We start from the raw sequence: 8,935 nt of genomic DNA, 5'->3' as shown, positions 1-8,935 counted from the left end.
TGAGTTCTATTTTGTAAACTATCCCTATGTTCATACTCTATATGTATGACATGCTTTTTCAAGTAGTGTTGAAAGGAACATATGATCTCCATTCTATTATTTCTCCAAATATAGAACATACAAAACTTCAGGAAAAGTGTATGACATCTGTAATATTTATAGATTTCTATTAAAGGCTTTGCTACTATATAGAGCATACAGTTAGTTTCAAGTTGCTCTTTTGTAATCAGTCCATACATTTTCTTTAAAGTTACTATAAATTAGACCTACACTATCTAGAATTTGACTGCCTTATAAAGACGATGAAAGAGTCTATAGTATAGGTATAAAACTGACAAAGAAATGTATCTGACTCAACAATAGTATACCTGGTATTTTCTTTCCCTTATATGCACAGTTTAAAAAATTTCATTACTCAATGGCGCAATTTTGCATTTAAATATGAATTCATTTAATTTTGCTTTGCAATCAGGTAAATTAGTGAGAAGGAATCTAAACAATATGCTTTAATTGCGTTTATAAATTATTCTCTCTGTCCTTCATGAGCATTCTTTCTTTTTTAGATATTGAAATGTAGTGTCTAAATATAAAGTGCAGTAACATCTGGTCCTAATTGCCGGTTTGAATAATATAGACAGACCTTCAACATTTCATGCTTTTGAAAGGATGCATTTAGTAGGAGGTACTGAGTCAAAGGTTGTAAAAATTTTGTGCCACTAAAAATAGTTGAAATCTCAGATGCATTTAAAATGGAAATTACCACTTTCTGAGCAAATAATTCCTTCAACATAAGGTGTATGTATGCTAGAAATGGTTCATCAAAAGAATCTTTTTGCTTTTTTTTATATCTTATATATCATCATTCTTAAAACCACAGTACTTTTATTTTTTACAGAGTCTAATTCTTATTCAAATCCTGAAGTAAACATTCAATTCAAAAATCACTGAACCCACATGTAACGCAAAGTTCTATGTTTAGGGTTATCTTTTAGATTATTTTTAGATTAACCATGATAAGCTGCAGTAGAACAGCTCAGTTGCCCTCGTGGATTGAGGCAGATTGGTTGTTGTACTGGCAGGACTGTGTGCCCAAATGTGTGTGTATCTTAGGAATTATGTGTGACAGATCACTGTCTCATCAAAAAGTCCCAAGGAGTGCATATTTGTATGTTTAAGCCTTTCTTCCTTCTTCCCTGACCATAAAGATCTTTCCCCAAATACTTATCCCATTCATAACTGTTTTCCAAGTTCTGATTTTGTAGCTTTATTGCTGCAACACTCTTGAGAAAGAAATATAAATGTAAAAAACTTTCATCTGATAAACTCTCCATGAATAACTGTTGTCTTATGCTTAAATCAATACAATAATCTGATGTCTTAGAACATTATTGTATTAGATAATTCAGTAGGTAATAATGTATTTGGACATATAATTGTATTTAGAATAAAATCTAGTATATGTCTGAATTCAAGATGTCCTTACAAAGAAGCATTACTCCCTTTCTTGAAGGTCAGTGCCACTGACAAGGTCATCTGAATGTTCAGGAGGTGTCTCTTTATAAAACTTATTGGGCACCTGAGACCATGTGGGCTGTGAACATTCTGAGATGTTGAAAATGACCACTTCTGAAATAGTATTTTACAATTCATCTTGGCAGATTCCTGCTTTGAAATTATCAATTAAACTGATATTTTGAACTGATTATTATGGTGACCATTTGAGATGGACCAACATCTCTCTCCATGGTACAACAGCAATGGGCCTGCTGCTTAGTGCTGGGTGTAAAACTCATTGTGTTTAAGACTTGGAGCCAGACTTCTGGGTTCAAACCCAGATTTTCTATTTATTAGATGTGTTACCTTGAGTAATTTATTGTTTATTTATTTATTTTTTGAGAGAGAGACCAAGAGCAAGCTGGGGAGGGGCAGAGAGAGAGAGAGAGGGAGACACAGAATCCTAAGTAGGCTCCAGGCTCCAAGCTGTCAGCACAGAGCCTGATGCAGGGCTCAAACTCACGGACTGCGAGATCATGACCTGAGCCAAAGTCAGACGCTTAACCAACTGAGCCATCCAGGCACCCCTGTTATCTTGAGTAATTTAACTACCTTCATTGCACCTCATTTTCTCATCTGTAAAATGAGAAGAATAATAGTTCTTACTTCACAGATGGTAGTGATACCTCAATGAGTTAAATTACATTAACTGCTTATTATTACTGAGATTATTTTGGGCTCTTTTTTTTTTTAAATGACTTTATTGAGAAGCTAGGATCTAAGTAATCTCTCCATAGGCATATTCTAAGCAGAAAACTTGGTCAGGAAAGCAGATGTGAAGGTGAAGAATTCAATGCCGAAGGTATGAGCCAACTCTAAACCAGCACCAGCAATGAATCTAGTCAGCCTTTTTTGGAAACAGACCCAAGGCAACTAGTCATAGCTCAGACATTTTGATCCCCTGGACCAAAAAGATTGTGAATCTTCCCCAATGTCTATAGGGAAAAAGTTTTTACCCACCAAAAACTCTTAGGAACCACGCCTTCTAGTAATACACAAGCTCAGGTTGTGGTTCTGTCACAATTTCTGTGAGTTCTAGTCCCTGGGTTACAGTAATGCTCAAATTCCTCCTATCATATTAATCTTTCTTCCTAACTCAGTTGCCAGAGACTTCTTGACTGGAAGAACTTCACAGTAGTCAATGGTTTTATAGCATGCAAATTAGCACCTTATGCTCTGTGAAAATGCCCCCAAAATATGGCTGTTAAAAATACTACTAATAATGATCTCCTGATAATCTCAGCTATTGTTAAATAAAATTGGTTGAGCATATAACTAACATGGAATGAGGTGTTACACTTTGTCAATTTTGATTAATGGAAATTTTAAGGAATAAATATCTCTATTAATGTTTTGCTCCTTTATTTTACTATCCTACTGGAAAACATCATTCAATTTAAAGGGAAGTTTTAGTTTTGAGCATGATTTGTTGCAATTAATGCAACTGCCTGGCTCAGGTCCTAAACATTTATTTTTTATTATTTATTCTTCCTTTAAATTTACATCCAAGTTAGTTAGTATGTAGTGCAACAATGATTTCAAGAGTGGATTACTTAATGCCCTTTAGCCATTTAATCCATCCGCCCTCCCACAACCCCTCCAGCAACCCTCAGTTTGTTCTCCATATTTATGAGTCTCTTCTGTTTTGTCCCCATTCCCTGTTTTTATATTATTTTTGTTTCCCTTCCCTTATGTTCATCTGTTTTGTCTCTTAAAGTCCTCATATGAGTGAAGTCATATGTTTTTTGTCTTTCTCTGACTAATTTCACTTCTCATGATACCCTCCAGTTCCATCCACATAGTTGCAAATGGCAAGATTTCATTCTTTTTGATTGCCGAGTAATGCTCCATTGTATATATATATACCACATCTTCTTTTTCCATTCATCCATAGATGAACATTTGGGCTCTTTCCATACTTTGGCTATTGTGGATAGTGCTGCTATAAACATGGGGGTACGGGGCGCCTGGGTGGCGCAGTCGTTAAGCGTCCGACTTCAGCCAGGTCACGATTTCGCGGTCCGTGGGGTCGAGCCCCGCGTCAGGCTCTGGGCTGATGGCTCAGAGCCTGGAGCCTGTTTCCAATTCTGTGTCTCCCTCTCTCTCTGCCCCTCCCCTGTTCATGCTCTGTCTCTCTCTGACCCAAAAATGAATAAACGTTGAAAAAAAAACATAAACGTGGGGGTGCTTGTGTCCCTTCGAAACAGCATACCTGTATCCCTTGGATAAATACCTGGTAGTGCAATTGCTGGGTCATAGAGTAGTTCTCTTTTTAATTTTTTGAGGAACCTCCATCCTGTTTTCCAGAGTGGCTGCACCAGCTTGCATTCCCACCAGCAATGCAAAAGAGATCCTCTTTATCCTCATCCTCACCAACATTGGTTGTTGCCTGAGTTGTTAATGTTAGCCATTCTGACAGGTGTAAGGTGGTATTGATTTGTATTTCCCTGATGATGAGTGATGTTGAGCATTTTTTCATGTGTCAGTTGGCCATCTGGATGTCTTCCTTGGAGAGGTGTCTATTTATGTCTTTTGCCCATGTCTTCACTGGATTATTTGTTTTTTGGGTGTTGAGTTTAATAAGTTCTTTATAGATTTTGGATACTAACCCTTTATCTGATATGTTGTTTGCAAATAAGTTCTCCCATTCTGTCGGTTGCATTTTAGTTTTGCTGATGGTTTCCTTTGCTGTGCAGAAGCTTTTTATTTTGATGAGGTCCCAGTAGTTCATTTTTGCTTTTGTTTCCCTTGTCTCCAGAGACGTGTGGAGTAAGAATTTGCTGCGGCCAGGATCAAAGAGGTTTTTGCCTGCTTTCGTCTCGAGGATTTTGGTGGCTTCCTTGTCTTACACTGAGGTCTTTCATCCATGTTGAGTTTATTTTTGTGTATGGTGTAAGAAAGTGGTTCAGGTTCATTCTTCTGCATGTCACTGTCCAGTTTTCCCAGCACCACCTGCTGAAGAGACTGTCTTTATTCCATTGGATATTCTTTCCTGCTTTGTTGAAGATTATTTGGCCATACATTTGTGTGTCCGTTTCTGGGTTCTATTCAGTTCCATTCATCTGAGTGTCTGTTTTTGTGCCAGTACCATACTGTCTTGATGATTACAGCTTTGTAGTACAGCTTGAAGTCTGGGATTGCAATACTTTCTGCTTTGATTTTCTTTTTCAAGATTGCTTTGGCTATTCGGGGTCTTTTCTGGTTCCATACAAATTTTAGGATTTTGGTTCTAGCTCTGTGAAGACTACTGGTGTTATTTTGATAGGGATTGCACTGAATATGTAGATTGCTTTGGGTAGTATCGACATTTTAACAGTATTTGTTCTTCCTATCCAGGAGCATGGAATCTTTTTCCACTTTTTTTGTGTCTTCTTCAATTTCTTTCATAAGCTGTCTATAGTGTTCAGTGTGTAGATTTTTCACCTCTTTGGTTAGATTTATTCCTAGGTATTTTATGGTTTCTGGTGCAACTGTAAATGGGATCGATTCCTTGATTTCTCTTTCTGTCGCTTCATTGTTGGTGTATAGGAATGCAACCGATTTCTGTGCATGGATATTATATCCTGCAACTTTGCTGAATTCATGGATCAGTTCTAGCAGTTTTTTTGGTGGAATCTTTTGGGTTTTCCATATAGAGTATCATGTCATCTGTGAAGAGTGAAAGCTTGACCTCCTCCTGGCTGATTTGGATGCCTTTTATTTCTTTGTGTTGTCTGGTTGCAGAGGTTAAGACTTCCAATACTATGTTGAATGGCAGTGGCGAGAGTGGACATCGCTGTCTTGTTCCTGACCTTAGGGGGAAAGCTCTCAGTTTTTCCCCATTGAGGATGCTGTTAGTGTTGGGTATTTCATATATGGCTTTTATGATCTTGAGGTGTGATCCTTCTATCCCTACTTTCTTGAGGGTTTTTATCAAGAAAGGATGCTGTATTTTGTCAAATGCTTTCTCTGCATCTATTGAGAGTGGTTCTTGGTCTTCCTTTTAGTAATATGATGAATCACAATGATTGTTCTGTGGATATTCAACCAGCCCTGCATCCCAAGTATAAATCCCACTTGGTGGTTGTGAATAGTTTTTTTAATGTATTGTTGGATCTGGTTGACTAATATCTTGTTGATGATTTTTTCATCCATGTTCATCAGGGAAATTGGTCTATAGCTCTCCTTTTTAGTGGGGTCTCTGTCTGGTTTTGGAATCAGGGAAATTGGTCTATAGCTCTCCTTTTTAGTGGGGTCTCTGTCTGGTTTTGGAATCAAGGTAATGCTGGCTTCACATAAAGGGTTTGGAAGTTTACCTTCCATTTCTATTTTTTGGAACAGCTTCGAGGGAAGAGGTGCTAACTCTTCCTTAAATGTTTGGTAGAATTCCTCTGGAAAGCCATCTGGCCCTGGACTCGTTTTTTGGGAGATTTTTGATTACTAATTCGATTTCTTTACTGGTTATGGGTCTGTTCAAATTTTCTATTTCTTCCTGTTTCAGTTTTGATAGTTTATATGTTTCTAGGAATTTTTCCATTTCTTCCAGATTGCCCATTTTATTGGCATATAATTGCTCATGATATTCTCTTATTGTTGTTTTTATTTCTGCTATATTTGTTGTGATCTCTCCTGTTTCATTCTTGGTTTTATTTCTTTGGGTCCTTTCCTTTTTCTTTTTGATCAAACTGGCTAGTGGTTTATCAATTTTGTTAATTCTTTCAAAGAACCAGCTTCTGGTTTCATTGATCTGTTCTACTGGTTTTTTGGTTTTGAGAGCATTAATTTCTGCTCTAATCTTTATTATTTGCTGTCTTCTGCTGGTTTGGGGTTTTATTTGCTGTTCTTTTTCCAGCTCTTTAAGGCATAAGGTTAGGTTGTATATCTGAGATCTTTCTTCCTTCTTAGGAAGGCCTGGATTGCAATATACTTTCCTCTTATGACTGCCTTTCCTGCATCCCAGAGGTTTGGGGTTGTGGTGTTATCATTTCATTGGCCTCCATGAACTTTAATTTCCTCTTTAACTGCTTGGTTAGTCCATTCATTCTTTAGTAGGATGCTCTTTAGTCTCCAAGTATTTGTTATCTTTCCAAATTTTTTCTTGTGGTTGATTTCGAGTTTCATAGCATTGTGGTCTGAAAATATGCACGGTATGATTTCGATCTTTTTGTACTTGTTGAGGGCTGATTTGTGTCCCAGTATATGGTCTGTTCTGGAGAACGTTCCATGTTTACTGGAGAAGAATGTATATTCTGATGATTTAGGATTAACTGTTCTGAATATATCTGTTAAGTCCATCTGGTCCAGCGTGTCATTCAAAGCCATTGTTTCCTTGTTGATTTCTTGATTAGATGATCTGTCCATTGTTGTAAGTGGGGTGTTTAAGTCCCCTACTATTATGGTATTGTTATCAATGAGTTTCTTTATGTTTGTGATTAATTGATGTATATATTTGGGTACTCTCACATTTGGCGCATAAATGTTTACAATTGTTAGGTCTTCTTGGTGGATAGACCCCTTGATTATGATATAATGTCCTTCTTCATCTCTTGATACAGTCCTTATTTTAAAGTCTATATTGTCTGATATAAGTATGGCTACTCTGGCTTTCTTTTGTTGACCATTGGCATGATAGATGGTTCTCCATCCCCTTATTTTCAATCTGAAGGTGTGTTTAGGTCTAATGTGGGTCTCTTGTAAACAGCATATAGATGGATCTTGTTTTCTTATCCATCTTGTTACCCTATGTCTTTTGATTGGAACATTTAGTCCATTGACGCTTAGAGTGAGTACTGAAAGATATGAGTTTATTGCCATTATGTTTCTTGTAGAGTTGGAGTTTCTGATGGTGTTCTCTGGTCCTTTCTAGTCTTTGTTGCTTTTGGTTTTTATTTATTTATTTATTTATTTTTGTTGTTGTTGTTGTTTTTCATATTTTCTCCCCTCAGAGAATGCCTCTTAAAATTTCGTGCAGGGCCGGTTTAGTGGTCACAAACTCCTTTAAACAAATATGGAATGGTTCACAAATTTGTGCATCATCCTGGCGCAGGGTCCATGCTAATCTTCTCTGTATTGTTCCAATTTTAGTATATATGCTGCCGAAGTGAGCACAGGTCCTAAACATTTCCTAAGTAATTTTGTAATAAACAGCTTCTGGTTTAGGAGACTTTCATCCAAACTTCCAACCAGATCCATTTCACTGCCGAAGTTATAATTTTTTAAATAAAGCTTTTCGTATCTGTTCCATGACTCATTAACTTAAAACTCATCAGTAGTTCTTACATAACCTAAAGAAGAAAGCTCAAGGGCTCCTGGGTGGCTCAGTCGGTTAGGTGTCCGACTTTGGCTTAGTTCATGATCTCATAGTTCGTGAGTTCAAGCCCCACATCTGGGTCTGTGCTGACAGCTCAGAGCCTGGAGCCTGCTTTGAATTCTGTGTCTCCCTCACTCTCTGCCCCTCCATCACTCACTTTCTGTCTCTTTCTCAAAAATTAATAAACATTAAAATTTTTTTCATAAAGCCCCTTTATTCTATATATGATCCTTCATAATCTGCACCTGCTTTTCTACATAGTCTCATCTTAGAAAAAAAAATGTTTTCATCTAACAGCCAACTCTTTGCTATCTTCCATGGTCCTTCTCATTTCTATGTAGTTGAGAACATTATCTTTCTATATGAAATGTCTTTTCCCACGATGTCTACTTGGTAATCTCATACTCATCCATACTGCCTTCTCTGTGAGGCCTTCTTAAGGATCTCAGATCTAAGCTAGATGGTTCTTGTTTTGGGTATCCATGACATTTCTATACTTCAATTATAGCTCTTATCATTTTGTGCTAAACTTCTCATTTATTCTTTGCTACCCTCCTCCCACTCACAAACTGAAATCAAGCTGTTCATATCTTATTCCAAAGTAGGGCAAAATAACTAACAAAATATTGGTACTCAATAAATGCATTAGAATGAATTTTTTTTATTTAAATTGTTTTCTAGTCTCTAGGTTCAACCATCAAAAAATATGATGCGATAACTGCTATCTTGTCACTTGAAAGATGTTGTTTTAGATTCAATGTAATTCTAAAGAGAGAGAATTGTGAGAGAGGAGAAAGAGCCCAGCTATGGGATCTTCTCAACATCTCAGCAAAAAATAATGCTCCCTACCCAACCCAGCATGGAGGTTTGCCATCAAAGACAGTTAGATGATCTCACTGTCAACTTATCTTGGCCCAAGAAGGGACATGCCTACATGAGCAGGGCTAACTGTTGCTTAATCAGGGATGAAAGATGCTTCAAAAAAAAAAAAAAGATTCTATGGTCATATAAGCTTGACAAATGCTGTAAACTCTATCTCCCTCTTATAGACTCTACATGCACATAAGCATCTTAAAGAATACCCATAATTTC

General features: G+C 37.0%; 1 non-coding gene across 1 annotated transcript; it reads right to left on the bottom strand.

The window, feature by feature from the left end:
* Positions 1-7,534: 7,534 nt before the first annotated feature.
* LOC113598421 (U6 spliceosomal RNA) lies at positions 7,535-7,641 on the bottom strand. Its single transcript, XR_003419072.1, has one exon. It is a non-coding gene; the product is annotated as a U6 spliceosomal RNA (small nuclear RNA).
* Between the last annotated feature and the right edge of the window lie 1,294 nt (positions 7,642-8,935).

The sequence above is a fragment of the Acinonyx jubatus genome, chromosome C1, assembly GCF_027475565.1.
Source record: "Acinonyx jubatus isolate Ajub_Pintada_27869175 chromosome C1, VMU_Ajub_asm_v1.0, whole genome shotgun sequence".
Taxonomy (NCBI): domain Eukaryota; kingdom Metazoa; phylum Chordata; class Mammalia; order Carnivora; family Felidae; genus Acinonyx; species Acinonyx jubatus.
Note: the sequence above shows the minus strand (reverse complement) of the source record. Positions and strands in the feature narration are given on the sequence as shown.